Source organism: Pan paniscus, chromosome 1 (genome assembly GCF_029289425.2).
Source record: "Pan paniscus chromosome 1, NHGRI_mPanPan1-v2.0_pri, whole genome shotgun sequence".
NCBI classification, from domain to species: domain Eukaryota; kingdom Metazoa; phylum Chordata; class Mammalia; order Primates; family Hominidae; genus Pan; species Pan paniscus.
Genome location: NC_073249.2, coordinates 121,794,725 through 121,811,571, shown reverse-complemented (window position 1 = coordinate 121,811,571; position 16,847 = coordinate 121,794,725).

Below are 16,847 nucleotides of genomic sequence, written 5' to 3'. Positions count from 1 at the left end.
TTTAGATCTAAATTCTCTTGAGAAATTTTTTTTATCTCTTCCTTAATACCACACTCTGTCTCTAAGAATAGTTTTATTATAATATCAAGTAGGTATATCAGATCTCTCTCTCATGGTAGGGTCTCAGTTTATGTTTTTTATTCCAGAATATGTTGGTTTTTCATTTCCATTTCCTCTATCACAAAAATATGTTAGCATCAATGTCCTCATAAAATACTTCAAAAAGCTAATTCAAATTGTAATTATTTTACTGACAAATTTGAGGATAATTACATATTTACAATACTAAGCCTATTCAATCATGAACATAGTTTATCAAAAAATTTATTTAGGAAAACTTAATGGGCTTCAATAATGTTTTGTGTTTTCTCTATAAAGTCCTATATACATTATAATATCTTTTTTCTAGATAGCTTAGTGTTTCTTTACTGTAAAATTACATTGAATTTGAGTTTCTGAATATTTACTGGTGCTGTGTTAAATTGCTGTTTTTTGTACTTTGGACTTACAGCAAACATTATTGGTAGATTCTGTCAATTCTAATAAATGTTCTGAGATAAGTCGAACGTATTAAAGTATGATCGCTTGTGAATTTTGGTTATTTCTTTTTCCTCCTTATATTATTTTATATATTCTCTGGCATTATTTTCACTGGCTAAAAATAGAAAATCCACTATATTGTTAAGTAGAATTAAAAAAGGTGTATCATCATCTTGTTATGATTTTTAAGAAAATATTTCTACCATTTCCACATTAAGAATAATAATTGCTTAATTGTTGGCATATATGATTGTGACTCCTCATGTTTAAAACTGGAAAGGCAGACATTTGGCACTCAATAAATATCTTTGGAATAGATAAATTAAAGGGGCAAATGACGCAAGGAATTCAAATAATGCAGAGACCACATTGCTGGAATAAGGTATTATATCTTTTTCATATAAATTTCATACTTGTTCATAGGCAAGAGATAACATTAAGCACATTTTAATTATACTTGAATTTATTCCCATAAAATAATTCTCATGAAAAATGACGTCAACATGTCTTAATTACTTATTTTATTTGTGCATATATGATAGTGTATGTATCTGAGCACCAGTTACCTGATCTAGAGGGAAGCTGGTAATGCCTCTGAAGATTATTCAAAGCATGGTTTAAGGTGACTACCACAATTACAAGCTTCATTTTCTCATAAAGCTTTCCTGAGAACTGTGAAAGCTTAACTAAATGTTAGCAACTTGACAGGCTGCTCCTGGAAAAGGAATTTTTATTTCTAAATTACTATTCTGTAGACCCCATAATACTTAATCTTTTTAAGTGCCATAGTGATTCAGAGTAGATAAAATTGAAATGCATGTTTTCCAGAAGACAGGGACTGAAACCTATTAAGCCAGAAAACCTAGGCCATTAATTTTCCTGTACCATTTGTAATGGGAGTTTTGTGATAGACTTGTGACTGATCCCTTTCCTCAGAGATCATTTCCTGGCTCTGTCTGTGTTCAAGATATAGTATCATCCCCCTGATAATAGGTATTTGTTACTTGGCAACAAGTTCTACTTGTATACACTACAATTTGTAGTTGATATATCTACACATTCTCTCCAAAAATGAATAGATATGATGTTTTTCATTGAAATAACGTATAAATTGAACTGAATGCTTTAAAAATTCAAACAAATTCTGCCATCAGCTATGAAAAGTAATATTAAACAGCACAATAACTTAGACCTAAAATAACCTAAACATATTCAGCTAGAATAAGTGTCAATATCTCATTATTACTTTGGCTTTAAAAAGTTTACAGTGAATAAAAGTCGAAGTAATAAAAATATAATATGTTTTCTTTAAGAAATGAATGGGGAGACAACTTCAATTGAATAAATTTCCTCAATTTCAATGGAGAGATTTTAGTTGAACTGTAAATTCAAAACAAGTAAACACTGATGAAGCTGTTTGAAAGCTGAATTTGATCTAAGATTATCTCAATAATATAAAAATATTTATTGGAAAAGCAGAATTTTCTAGTTGCTGCGATTTGTGTAGCATTATATACATCTTGGCTCAAAAATAAAATAAAATAACATACCATAAGATAAAACAGAACTTTCTACAATTTTGCCTGTCATAAAGAGAACTGAGGGTGATTCAGGATAACTTAAGTTCCCAATAGTATGAAAATTTAAGTGAAAATTGAATTATGTTTTAAGAGGAAAACCACATAGGAAATTTATGCATTGATGGAGAGTGTTGCAATATCAAATATGATTGATCCAGGCTTTCAAAGAAAATAATAACAATAATGTAAGTGCTGCAGACATTATATTATTGCCTAACAAAATAATTAGTCATTAACTTTTTATAGAAGGTTAAGGTGACATTTAATTTAAATATTTTGAAAGTACAACTTTAGTTTTTAGAAATGCCAATGACTAAATATTAATTTTTGCATTTTGCTAATTATATAAGATAATACTAAACATTTATATGTGAAATATTATCTTGTCAACATACCCGTCTGATGTTTAAATTAAAAATTCAAAATATGTGCGACAATGATTCTCAAGCTTCTGGATTGTCATAACCACTCTGAAGAACCTAAGTCAAGCTCAAACAGCCAACCTAGACAATTAGAGATATACAAAAGTGGTTTTAAATAGTGTTTCAGCATTTACATTGTAAATGTATAACAAATTACAGTAGTTAATCAAAATATTCTACAGTACAGGTGACATAAAAAGCAACAATTTGCTCTTCTGATGTAATGATGCGATTCCTCAATATGATTTTATTTTCCCAATAATAGACTTTTAAAATGGCATAAGGCAAAGAAGGGTTTTCTTTGTTCTTATTATAAACATTCTTCATCATCGTTCATATGAGGTTTATATTAGGCAGAAATAAGTAAAATTATTTTACTTTATGTTATTTCAAAGTGAAACTCTCTGTGCTCATAGTGCTTCTTTTGGATCAGTGTTAAAAATGTAAAGAGGTGAGTCTGAGGAATAAAAATCTGAAATGTTGTAATATTTGGTATATGAAGCTTAGAAGAAAATCTCATCAATTTATTTCCATTTGAAAAGTTAAAAAACACAAAAACTACTATTCTGTTTCTAATTTTATAATCCTGGTCTTGACACTAGTTTTACTTCCAGTACTAATCACTCTGATATTTATTTCACTTTTAGTGTTTCCTAATGTAAATTACCACTTTAAATTCTGCTCCTAGATTCAGTTTATTTGTTACTTATTTACATATTAATTGCAACATGGTAGCCATTTAATTATATTTATTTTTATTTTAGAGTAAAAGGAAAAATATGTGTTAACGAATATGTTTTTACTATTACAAGCCAGCCTATTGAAAAAAAACAAAGTAAAAAAAGATTGTTTTTTAAAAACTATTATACTTCATACTTTTCTTCTTCATTTAGTTTCTCTTGTTTATACAAGTTTCTCTTGTTTATACATATATACTTTTATGTATATAAGTATATGTATATATGTATACATATATATGCTTATATGTATATAAGATATGTTACAAGCCAGCCTATTGAAAAAAAACAAAGTAAAAAAAATTGTTTTTTAAAAACTTTTATACTTCATACTTTTCTTCTTCATTTAGTTTCTCTTGTTTATACAAGTTTCTCTTGTTTATACATATATACTTTTATGTATATAAGTATATGTATATATGTATACATATATATGCTTATATGTATATATGTATATATGTATATACATATGCTTATATGTATGTAAGTATATATGTATGTGTATATGACTTATCAAATTATAGCACTTTGTTATACAGTATTTATATAAATATTCTAGTTAAGACTTAATTTGTTATAATTTATATATGAATATTCATAATTGTAATAACTTAAATGACACATATTATAATTAACCCCATTATATAGTTTGAATATTTGTCTTCTCCAAATTCCAGTGTTAAAATGTGATCCCCAGTGTTGGAGGTGGAGCCTAGTGGGAGGTGAAGGATGTGGATCCCTCAGGAATGGCTTGGTGTTATTATTATGGTAATGAGTGCATTCTCACTCTGTTAGCTCATTCAAGAGCTGGTTGTTTAAAGGAGAGTGGCATCTCCCTTGCTTCCTCTCTTGCTATGTAACATGCCAGCTCCCCGTCCCATGAGTCATGACTAAAAGCTTCCTGAGGCCTCACCAGGAGCCAAGCAGATGCTGACACCATGCTTCTTGTACAGCTTGCAGAACCCTGAGACAAAATAAATCTCTTTTCTTTATAAGTTATCCAGACTTGGTAATTCCTTTATAGAAATGCAGAATGGACTAGTATAACCTATATATGCAGAAGCTTTATTGCTGAGGTATAAAATTATTCAAGTAAGAAATAGATGGTCTATGAGAATATTCTATATAATTACCATATTGACAATCTGTCAAGCTCATTTTCTCTAGATGCCGGGATAGATCAGACAGTGCATAGTCTTGGTTGTTTAGCCAGCCTGCTAAGATAATATCCTTTGCTATTTATTCATAATTAAATTTTGGGACAAAATTCCACTGTCCTTTATAACATCAATAATTGTTTTATTCTCCAAAATACTGTTATAAATAAAAATTTTTATGAACTCTTTTACAAGTGAAACATACATTGTTTTCTTATTTATATCAATGAATTCTGGGAAATGTGCATTCACTCTTTTCTTCATTAGAACACTGTTTATTATGAATTCTTCTGTCTTATACAATGGCATGAAGCATTGTCTTTTGAATAAAAAAGATGTTGCTCTGATTCAGGTTCTGCTCAATTTATGCAAAGTAGTCGTCAATAGGTTTGAGTTGTGCACATCATCTGTTCTCTTTTGTCTGAGGATATGAATTAATCCACCCAGTCTTTTACTGATCCACATGACACTGGACAGTCACCATGTGTCCACACAATATAGGTGCTAGAGACCTAATGGTAAATAAGGTAGAAATTGCCCTTTTCTCATGTAACAGATGCATTCATAGTCACAAAACAAAGTGAAGCCAACTACCACTGTTGGTGGTATGCATACTGAATCTTAAACTGATTGGTATGCTATTCTAATTCAGCTAACCAGCCAGAGATTCCATATCAAAGAATAGGCCTTCGTTTTAAATTTTGTTTTACTATTTCTCTTTTTAACTTGTTGGTGTTCTGCTAACATTCAAGGACTTGAAGATTTGACCACTACTTGTATTTACATTGAAAGAGTCATTAAAGTAACATTTCAATGGCCATATGTTCCTAAACCCTATGTTAATTTCACTGTCAGTAACATAATTGTCATGAATTGAACTATTATACATTCCCCCAAAATTCAGAACTCACACTCTATAGCACATCGTATACTTCATTGTTTGGTATTTGCACCGCACATAGCCTTTCCATAATTGCTCTCCTTCTATCCCTCAAATATGAAATTTAAAGATGGGTGCTAAACAGTTTCGAATGTTTTGCAAGTGTAGTGACTTTCACTGTCTGTTACTCCATACATAAACTGTTTCTGATTACTGAGTAAACATGTTTAGTTTTCTACCACTGTTTCTATACATAATCATCTGATCTAATTCATTTTTAAATATGGATTTTACTTGACTGAAAATATTATTTCTATAATATATTCAGTTATATGTGATTTTTTTCTAATAATAAATATATTTATTTTGACGAACTTGCTTCAATGCCTAAACTACAGATATTTAGTTTGTGTAATATAGTAATTTTTTTTTTTAAGAATAATGAAATACTGGCAGCTGTGTTAATTCTGGACACCATCACCACACAGCATGACATAATTCTTAGTTCAGCACTCAGAAGCTTGTTAAGACCATTAGAAATTGAAACTGAAATAATTTATTTTATTTGACATTGATAGATTAAAATTAAAATATAAATGAATTAGATATGTTATAGATAATTAGTTTTTAAAACTCCACCTCGCAGGTTTCACACTTGGGAGTGCAAATTTTATTTTGAATATTATTTTCTGACTTTCTGTGGCAAACATGTGGTCCTCACTCAGAAAGAAAGAAAAAGACCAACAAAACTAAAATACAACCTTATTTTTTGCAAATTTTTAAAACAATATATAGAGCAAATTTAAAATATTTTTAAACTTATTTTAAATAAACAATAGGCCAATGTCTATTAAACATGTCTAGCTCCCAAACACAGTGCTACAGGGTCTCTCATAAGCCTGAACTGCCAAATGAGTTATAGGATCTCAAACATACTTTAAATGAAATAACCACTTCAATTATTTTTGCCAATGATTCAAGATACTATACTTACCTAATAATCTTCTACAAAGTATTCATAGAGCGAACCAGCAAATTTTAAATGATCAATTTATATTGTAAACTTTTAAAATTATATGAAATACATTTTGAAGTAGAAGAAGGAGTGGTATATTAATTCAGCATCAAGATTTCTACAGATCAACTATATTGCTCATAGCAATGTGATGAAAAATTAGGTAAGAAATTCTCAATAATTGCATTTTTACTTTATTTGATTACCCTCAAAGGAAGAAAACAAGAAACAAAGAAACTGGCAATACAGTTTTTCACAAAGATTCAGGAATTGATAACATCAGTTACCTCTGAAGGCTAAAGTTTTGGTGAAGCTGAAAACAGAAATCTACAAAATGCCTAGTGAGACTCCTTGAATCTTTTCCTCTATCTGCAGAGCCAGCAACTGACTAACACCTCAGCAGGAGACGCAGGTCTTACTATTTGGAAATGTTAATACAGAATATCTCTAAAATCAGCTGCATGCTGATATGACCCTTGCTCACTGAGAAATGCAGTGGATACCTGGATATTATAGGATGAGATGGTAAGCTACTATATTTATCCTCACTTTTCCCTATCAGCTCATACCTTGCCCTAGGGAGATATTGGATAATTTTCTCTGGGTAGGTTCCTGATTCAAAGAAATTCCTTTTGATTCCTGGAAGTCCTTAAAGAAGCAGCCTGATTCTTGCCTAAATATCATTTCAAAGTTCTAATAATTCCCTAGGTCTATCAATTTATACAGAAAATCTTTCCAGTATTAAATTGATTTATTATTAACTATGGGGAATAACCAAAAAATCATTTATTTAACCATTAAAAGGGGGTTCCATTATAAAAGAGAAAAAAAGTACATAAGAAAGAAAAATAAAGATTTTGGGAAAAAGACAAATAAATTCAAGAAGCAGAAGAACATTTAAAAAATATAATTACCACAGTTAATATACAGAGATAAATACAAATTTACATTTTTGAATCAAAGATAAGATACACCTCAAAAAAGTGAACATTCCAACCCACAGAAAGAACTATTGGAAATTAAGAATACTATTAGTCCATACAAATTTGAAAGAAATATTTCAAAATAAAGCCTACGACTTTTTGGAGAAAGTAGATAGAAAAGCTGTGTTATAAAATAGTAGAGGTTAGTGAGTAAAATGAGAAGAGCAGTCCAGGACACTTACGTGTGACTTGTCTTATAAACAAAAAAATCACACGAAGGGCATCTTTGTGATATTACAGAAAACTTGGAAATAATTGAAAATCAAAAAATTTATATGAGAAGAAACAAATATCACATACAAAACATCAGTAATCAGAAGAGCACTATATATGAATAGCGAAAATAAAGCACTGAAACAATGTTGTTCAAATAATAAGAGTAAATGGTTTCTGTACTGGAATTCTATACTCCGAAGAACCATCACATAGCTGTTTATATGCTCCTGCCTATGACATTATTCATTATCTTCTGTTGAAAACACAAAATTTAAGAAACTGTGAATGTGTTTATTAATTGCATATTACTTTTTTCCTTTGCCTCTACGAAAAGTGCACAATGTACTATTTTTTTTGCCTTCTTATGGAGCTTAAGACTAAACTCTGTCTCATCTCACATTCTTTAAGATTAATCTCTTTCTAGCCACCTTCTCTGAAATAAGGCTTAATGTCTCTTATTTGTTCTCACATAATTTATTCTTCATATTTATGTCACTATATTTTCACATTACTATATAATGGTTGCTTAAAAATATTAATCTATATGACAAGATTCTTTTAAAGTAAATCATTTGTAATTTCTTAACCATTGCCAGAATCTAACACGATGTTTAATATATAGATTATAGTCAAACAAGTATGAAGGCAAGTGTACAAAGGCTTAAAGATTTAAACAAAGTTACATGAAAGTACTTAAATATCCTCAGTAGGCTAAGGAAGAAATTCACAGATGAGTAGATGCTTGTATTTTTCATATGGACAAAACTATTAGGTGTTCTAGAACTTGTGCAGACTCACAGATTTGTTGACTATCATGACGCTTTTTGAAAAGTGCTAGTGGGTTGATCGTGAGTGACTAAACACTATGCGTGGAGGAATCAGAGAAAATGAGTTTTAAAGTTAAAAAAATGTTTCTATAACATAAAGAGTAGTTAGAATTTAATGATCAGGGATAAGCATATATTGAATAGTTGCAAATAACAAAGAATTCTGAACAGATACCATGGCCATCTGTTTTATATCCCTACCCAACGCTCTCAAATGAGAAACTTCTTTTACCCTCTTCCATGTGATTAAATTGGAAGCTTTAATTACATTGTCATGCCAACTGTATGCTCGAAAGAATGAAGGGTGCAAAGAATAGCCAAACATATTGCCCAACTCCCTGTGACTTAGAGAAAATTAGTTTTTTTGTCCTATGAGGTTTGTGTGGTAGATAGACGTATGTAGTACTGTCATTCTTTCTGGGTCAAAAGCTTTAAGGCTAGAAGTACCATAGTTGTATTTAACTAGTAAGAAGGACAATAAACTATCTAGGAAATGCAGTACTATTTCATAATAGTTAAATATGGAATCAGACTAAGCGTCAAATAGCAGATAAATGGGTAAAGAAAATGTGGGATATATATACAATGAGACACTATTCAGACATAAAAAAAGAATAAAATTCTGTAATTTACAGAGAGATAAATGAAACTGGAGGATATTCTGTTAAGTGAAATAACCCAGAAACAATGTTAAAAAGGGCGTATTCTCACATGTGAAAGCTAAAAACGTTGATCTTATAACAGTAAAAAGTAGAAGAGAGGATATTAGAGACTAGAAGAATAGGTAAACAGTGGGATAGGGAGAGCTTTTTTAAAGGATACAAATTACAGCTAGATTGGAAAAATAAGTTCCAGTGTTCTATACCCCAGTAGCATGACTCTAGTTAACGATAATATATAGCTTCAAATAACTGGAAAGAGGATATTGACTGTTCCCAACACAAAGAAATGATAAATGTTTAAGGTAATGGATATGCTAATTATTCTGATCTGATCATTATACATTATATGTATCCAAACATCACTATGTACCCCATGAATATGGAAAATTATTGTTAATTAAAAGAATAAAACCGAATTACTTTTATAAGCCAGCTGAAGTAAAAAAATAAATAAATAACATGATGTTAGCACTGAAAGAGAAAAATAGTGAACAAAGTCCAGAGGTGGACGGAGAAATACAGAATCTTTTCAACCATTTATTGCCTGGCTCTAGCCAGGCAATAAACAGATAACCTCTTTCACCATATATATAGAAGAGCTAACATATTCCTGGTTTGCATAAGCCATTTTAATTTGACCATTTTCACTTGCAAGTGCCTTTGAATTCAAGTCTAGATCTGTGATAATATTCATCCATAGAGAAAAAAAATCAGAGAAAAATAATTTATATTATTGCAAATGATCTTCATTGCTAATTGATGACAGTGGAAAACATATTTTGTCTTATAGTTTTGTATTAAAATTGCTATCAGACAATATTTTTAAAGTATGTATATTTTTGTTACATAAAAACGAATCCTGGAAAGAGGATGTTGATTTTTAATTCTGATGGATAGGCCATCTTAGAACTACTTAAAAAGCCGTACAATTTAAGAACAATCCTATGATGATATTGAAGTATCAAGTTTTGGAACCTAAGATTCTGGAGAGCGGATAATTGCAGGCACATGAGCAGACTGCAGCTGTGTTTTCCCTAAGTATATTTGACAATTATGGGGATGGAACCATAGTCCAGCTTTAGTCTGGGAAAGGGCTGCTTCTGGAAGACAACAACAACAACAAAAAAAGCAGCAAACTGCTTCTGAAGAGCAGAGCATTATTGTTGGCAGGCTCACATGCCACAGAGGCAAGGATTATAGATCAGTACTTGCCAAACGAATGGCAAATGTCCACAAATTAGGCTTTCAGCTTTTAATCACTGGAGAGCTACAATTTAGGTAGGCAGAGATTTAGTAAATTTGCAAACCAGTCTCAATTCAGCTCAGTCCCTAACTGAATGAAAGTTAATATCCCCTCCTCTAGCTGCCTGGCTGGGTGAACCTCTCTAGAAAAAGACAGCATGACAATCTCTACAATTTGTTAGCTAATTAGAATTCCAAAGAAAATTACTAGGTATATCAAGAGACAAGAAAGTATTATTTAAAACCAGGATTTAAAAAATTAAATGAAAATAATAATAGAGCCATGGGTGATCTAGACATTAGATTTAGTAATCAGAGACATTAAAATAACTATCATTTATTTGTTTTAAAAAGTAGAGAAAAAGTAGAGAAAAGAAAAAATAGGATTGGGGAAATTCAATACCAGAGAAAGTACCTTTCAAGTGGCAATATTAGAGATAATTAGTGGTAAAGTAATAAAATAATCAATTCAATGGGGAAATAAAGCTATTTTAAATGTGTACATAGCTGTCAGTGTAGCCTTGAAATGTACGCATCAAACTCTGACAAAACAAATAAAGCAATCAAACCAACAATTATAGTAAAAATTTTAACATACCTCTTTAATAATTAAAAAATAAGCCAATAAAAATTAGCAAGTGAATGGATGATCTGAAAAGAATGATTAACAAGTTTGTCCTCCTTTTGCATATAGAACACTGAAGCCACAGACTATATATTATCTGAAAATGCACATGGTATATTTTCCAAATTTAATTGCCTCAAAAAATGTCAAAGTATTGAAATAATTTAGATGAATTTCAATAGCCAAAATTGAATTAAGCTTAAAAATTTAAAACAACCTAGAAAGTCACAATGTTTTAGAAATTAAGAAATAAAAATGATCAAAGTTAGTAAATATTAACTTGATGTTAATATAAACACTAAATGTCAAAACATCAAGGCTAGGCCTGATAGCTCATGCTTGTAATTCCAGCACTTTGGGAGGCCAATGAGGGCAGATCACTCGAGCTCAGGAGTTTGAGACCAGCCTGGGCAACATGGTGAAATCCTGTCTTTACACACACACACACACACACACACACACACACACACACACACACACACACACACTAGCCAGGAGTGGTTGAGGTAAGAGGATTTCCTGAGCCCAGGAGGTCAAGGATACAGTGAGCTGTGATCCCACCAATTCACTCCAGCCTGGGCATCAGAGGGAGATTTTATGTCAAAAATAAATAAATAAATGACAAAACATTAGGGAATAAAACTAAAGTCATGCTTGGAGATACAATTACACTTTGTAATATGAATTATGTAAAACTCTAAGTTAGAAAATTAGAAAATAAATCAGGGACACTTTAATATCTCAAAAACTTGGAAAAAATAAAAGCAAATGCAGTAAAAAGAGGCCATGAAATTTCAAAAATTAAAATATAACTAGAAAAATCGCATATAAGAATCCATAAAGCTAAATTTTTAAAAATTAATAATTTATATTTAAACAATCTAATATATTTTCTTTGTTCCCACTATCTTATGCATTTTTGTTGTGTTTTGCAGTTACTATCTTCGTGTATTAGCCCATTCTTACACTGCTACAAGAACTACCTGAGACTGGGTAATTTATAAAGAAAGAGGTTTAATTGACTGTCACTTCTGCATGGTTTGGGAGGCTACAGGAAACTTAACAATCATGACGGAAGTTTAAGAAACGGCAAGCACCTTCTTTGCAATGCGGCAGTGGAGGGGGAATGTTGAGGGAAGTGCCACACTTTTAAACCATCAAATCTCATGAGAACTCACTCACTATCATGAGAACAGCCTGGAGGAAACTGCTCCCACTATCCAATCACCGCCTACCAGGTCCCTCCCTCAACATGCAGGTATTACAATTTGAAATGAGATTTGGGTGGGGATGCAGAGCCAAACTGTATCATCTAGTATTTCTAGAGTCTTCTGTCTTCCCATATTTATTTAAGTAAAAACCTATAATCAATTTTTTTTAAATAAGAGATGTGGTCTCCATTTTCATGAGTAGACTGGTAAACAGAGAAGAAAATCTAAAAGAATTTATGAACAAAATATTAGCATTATTACATGTGTATAAAGGCCAACAGATGCAAGGTGAATATGCAAAAATTTATTACACTTCAATACATTAGCCAAATGGAAAAACAACATTATAAAGGTAATATCATTTACAATTATATAAAAATACCAAAAAGCTGTGAATGTTATTACTGATTCTTCTACACTAAAACCGAAAAGCATCTTCAAGAAAAAATAAACGGGGATAAGTAAAAGGAGAACTATATATAGCATGTTGAGAAGACTCAATATTATAAATATTCAATTATCTTCAAATTTATTCATAGGTTCAATAAAACAACAATTAAAATCCCAGAAGGATAGTTTTATGTAAGTTGAAAAGGCGATTTTACTACTAATGCTAAAATAACCAGGGGCTAAGATATTCCAGCCAATATATAATAAGAATAACAAGTTTAGAGAATTCTCTCTATCAGAGATCAAAACTTTTATGAAACTCTATCAATTAATATAGAGAATAAATGATGCAATAACACAAGAATAAATTATTGGAAAAACTATAAGGTCTAAAAATAGACCAAAGCATATGGTCTCCTAAGTTATGACAAAACTATTACTATAGTGCAGTAAAGAAAAGATCTTTTTCCAACAAGTGCTTATGGATCAAATGTATATCAACAGAGGGGGAAAATTAATCTTCCTTTCTCCCTTCACAAAATACCAACAAACATTGATACTAGAAGAATCAATTGTTGAAGATTATGAATTTTGGAGGAAAATAAAAGGTAAAAATATATTAGACTGAGACATGACACTCTAAAAAAGTATCCAAATTGTACATAAACATGATTTTTTTACCTTCATTAGTCCTCAGGAAAATGCAATGTCAGTCACAAAAAATACTACTAGAAACACACCAGAATGACCAATAATAAAGTGACCAACAAAACCAAATGTTGGCAAAGATCTGAAGCATCCTTGTAAAACTTTATAACAATACTAAACTGTTAAGAAAGGTAAATTGGTAAAAGCACTAGAAACCTGGCTGGTGGTATTATTAATTATTAAATTCAATTATTTATATATTCTATGACTCAGTAATTCTACCACTAAGTGGAATATAACCAAGAAAATTATATACTTATACTCATCAAAAGACACGTATAATAATTTTTATAGCAACAGTATACAAAATAGTCAAAATATACGAAAAACCACCCAACTGTCCACCAACAGGGGAATGAAAAACAAATTGTGCTACATTTAAATAATAAAAGAGACTACAACACTGAGAATTATCTAGAATTACATGTAAAGATATGAATGAATGACAAATATAATATTGAGTAAATACATCAACCTCAGCCATTTTAATATATGGTTGCATATGACCTCAATTAAAAAACAGACAAAATAAATACGTAATTTACAAGCCAGTATACAGATGACTCTTTGGTGGTAACTCCATGGGACGGGGCATAAGAGTATTTTTATTTGTTGAAAATGATTTTTTGTTGTTATTGTTGTTGTTGTTGTATTTTTTATGTGGGTTGGTTATATGGCATGAATTTAGCAAGTAGAAATTTAGCTTTAGACTTTAATGGTTTAAACCAATCTTCCCACTAAGTATAACAAAAAAAAATGGATACAATTATTTGAGAACATTTTGGGCAAAAAGCAAAATACCATCATCTCAAATAAAAAAAAAGAAAGAGAAGTTTACATATCTGTACTGATATTTCTTTCAAGTTATTTAGCAACTTGTAAACTTCACAAAGCTGTTATGTAAATAATCCAAACATAAAATACAAGAAACCACCAAAGAGAACATGAGATAAAGTTAAAAAAAAAAATCTGAAGTACCTAATTTTTGAAGGAGGGGAAGAAATAGGGAGGAGAACAGAAAACTTGAAGAGATTTGCATGTTTTCCAAAACTGACTTAAAACATGCCACAGATTCAAAAAGTGATATAAATATGGGGCAAAATAAAACAGAGCAAAAAAAAAAACAAAAAATTTAGACAAATTATGTAAAATTCTTGATTGTCAAAAGCAAATGGAAAATCTTTAAAAATCAACCAAAGAAAAAAGGAGCACTGCTTATAAAGTGCTATCTATAATACTAATAGCAAATTCAAACACACACATACACACACACACACAGAGACAGAGAGAGGAGAGAGAGAAGAGAGCCCAATGTCAATTGTAAAAATGCTTTACAGAGCAATAAAAAAACTCTTAACAATTATTTTACTATAATAAACCAAAAATAATGTGCTTCAAAAAAAATAAGTTGAAATGAAGATTTTTTAGACAGATACAAAAGACCTCAAATAGGATCTTTAGGAAAAAGAAAAACGGTCTAAGATAGAGGTAAACAAAGGAAAGAATAAGGAGCAAGAAAAAAGAAAAAAATCTTGGATAGATATAATTGGATATTAACTGTTGTGACAATAACAATGATGTTGCATGGTATTTAAATATAAGTAGATTTAAATGACAACAATAACAATATGTAAAAAGATATTAGAGAAGTAAAATGTCTGGAAAGTGCTAACAGTCCTGATTTACATGACAATTTAATAATTTGAAGTATAATGTAAACTTTGGTAAACAATAAAGAAATAGTAAAATAATCAACATCTAAAAAATTAGTAGGGTTTAACCCAAATGAGGCAAGAAAAAGTACAGACAATGATAAAATGTAAAACAAATAGAATAGTGGATGAAACATGAAATAAATAGATATACTAGATACATAAACAAAGAAATTACACTAAATGTAATATAATTAAATATCAAAATTAATACCAGCAACTGAATAAAATTTTAAAAAATTATATGCTGATAACCAGAAAAACATCTTAAATATAACTGTGGGAAAACCTTGAAAGCAAAAGATAAAAGAAAGGGTAGCATGCACAGTAACTGAAAACAAGCTCAGCTGTGTGTGGTGGCATGCTTCAGTAATCCAGGCTATTAGGAGACTGAGGCAGAAGGATCACTTTAGCATGGGAGTTTGAGATTGCAGTGAGCTATGATCATATGATCATGTGCCACAGCACTCCAGATTGCCTGGGTGACTGAGACAGAACAAAACCTATCCCAAGAAAAGAAAAAAAAAAGCTAAATCATGACTCTAAAATCTGAAAGGAGGAAAAACGGATTTTAAGACAAGAAGCATATAGCATACACTTAGTAGAATATTTTACTATGGCAAAGGATTAATCTATGAGAATAAAATAACATAAAAAACTTAACTATACCTTATAATATAGATTTAAAATATATAAAACAGAAAATATTGATATAATTCATGAGTAAATATCTCTGTGTATTTACGTACATATATAATATAATATATTTATATCCTATAATTATATATAACATATAATATATAATTATTATATATAATTATATATTTATATATGTGTATATAATTTATATAGAAATATATGTATGTATAATTTACATATAAATGTATATATAATTTATATATTTATATTATATATTATATATACCATATATCACATATAAGATATATTATGTTATATAAAATTATAACACATATAATTATGATTATAATACAACTTAATCATATTATATATAATTTTATAATATAAAATATTCAAAAAATAAGTTGTAATAAAGATATTTTTAGACAGATACAAAAGATCTCAAGTGGGATCTTTAGGAAAAAGAAAAATGATCTAAGATAGAGGTAAACAAAGGAAAAAATAAGGAGCAAGAAAAAAGAAAAAATACATGGATAAATATAATTGGATATTAACTGTTGTGACCATAACATAATTTATATAGTATAATTTGCAATATATATTATAATTATAGTATAAATTTTATTATATATTATACTATAATATATTCATATATTATATTACACATGTATAAATGTGTGTTTGTACGCATATGCATGCCCACAATATTTACAATAGCATCAAAATCAAACAAAATACATAAGAATACATTTGACTGGCCAGGCACGGTGGCTCATGCCTTTAACCCCAGCACTTTGGGAGGCCGAGGCGGGTGGATCACGAGGTCAGGAGATCGAGACCATCCTGGCTAACACAGTGAAAACCCATCTCTACTAAAAATACAAAAATTAGCCAGGCATGGTGGTGGGCGCCTGTAGACCCAGCTACTCAGGAGACTGAGGCAGGAGAATGGCGTGAACCCTGGAGGCAGAGCTTGCAGTGAGCCAAGATCCTGCCACTGCACTCCAGCCTGGGCAGCAGAGTGAGACTCTGTCTCAAAAAAAAAAAAGTATACATTTGACTACAGAGGCAAAAGACATGCACTGAAAACTACAATATGTTGCTGAGAAAATTAAAGAAGATGCAGATAAATAGAAAGATAGTCTGTCTTCTGGGGTTTGAAAATTTGATATTTTTGAGATGTCAGTACTACCCAAAGCATTCTATTTGCAGAAATAGAAAAATCTATTCTAAAATTAATGTAGAATACTAAAGGACACCAAACAGCCTAAATATTCTTGTAAAATAAATATTATAAATGA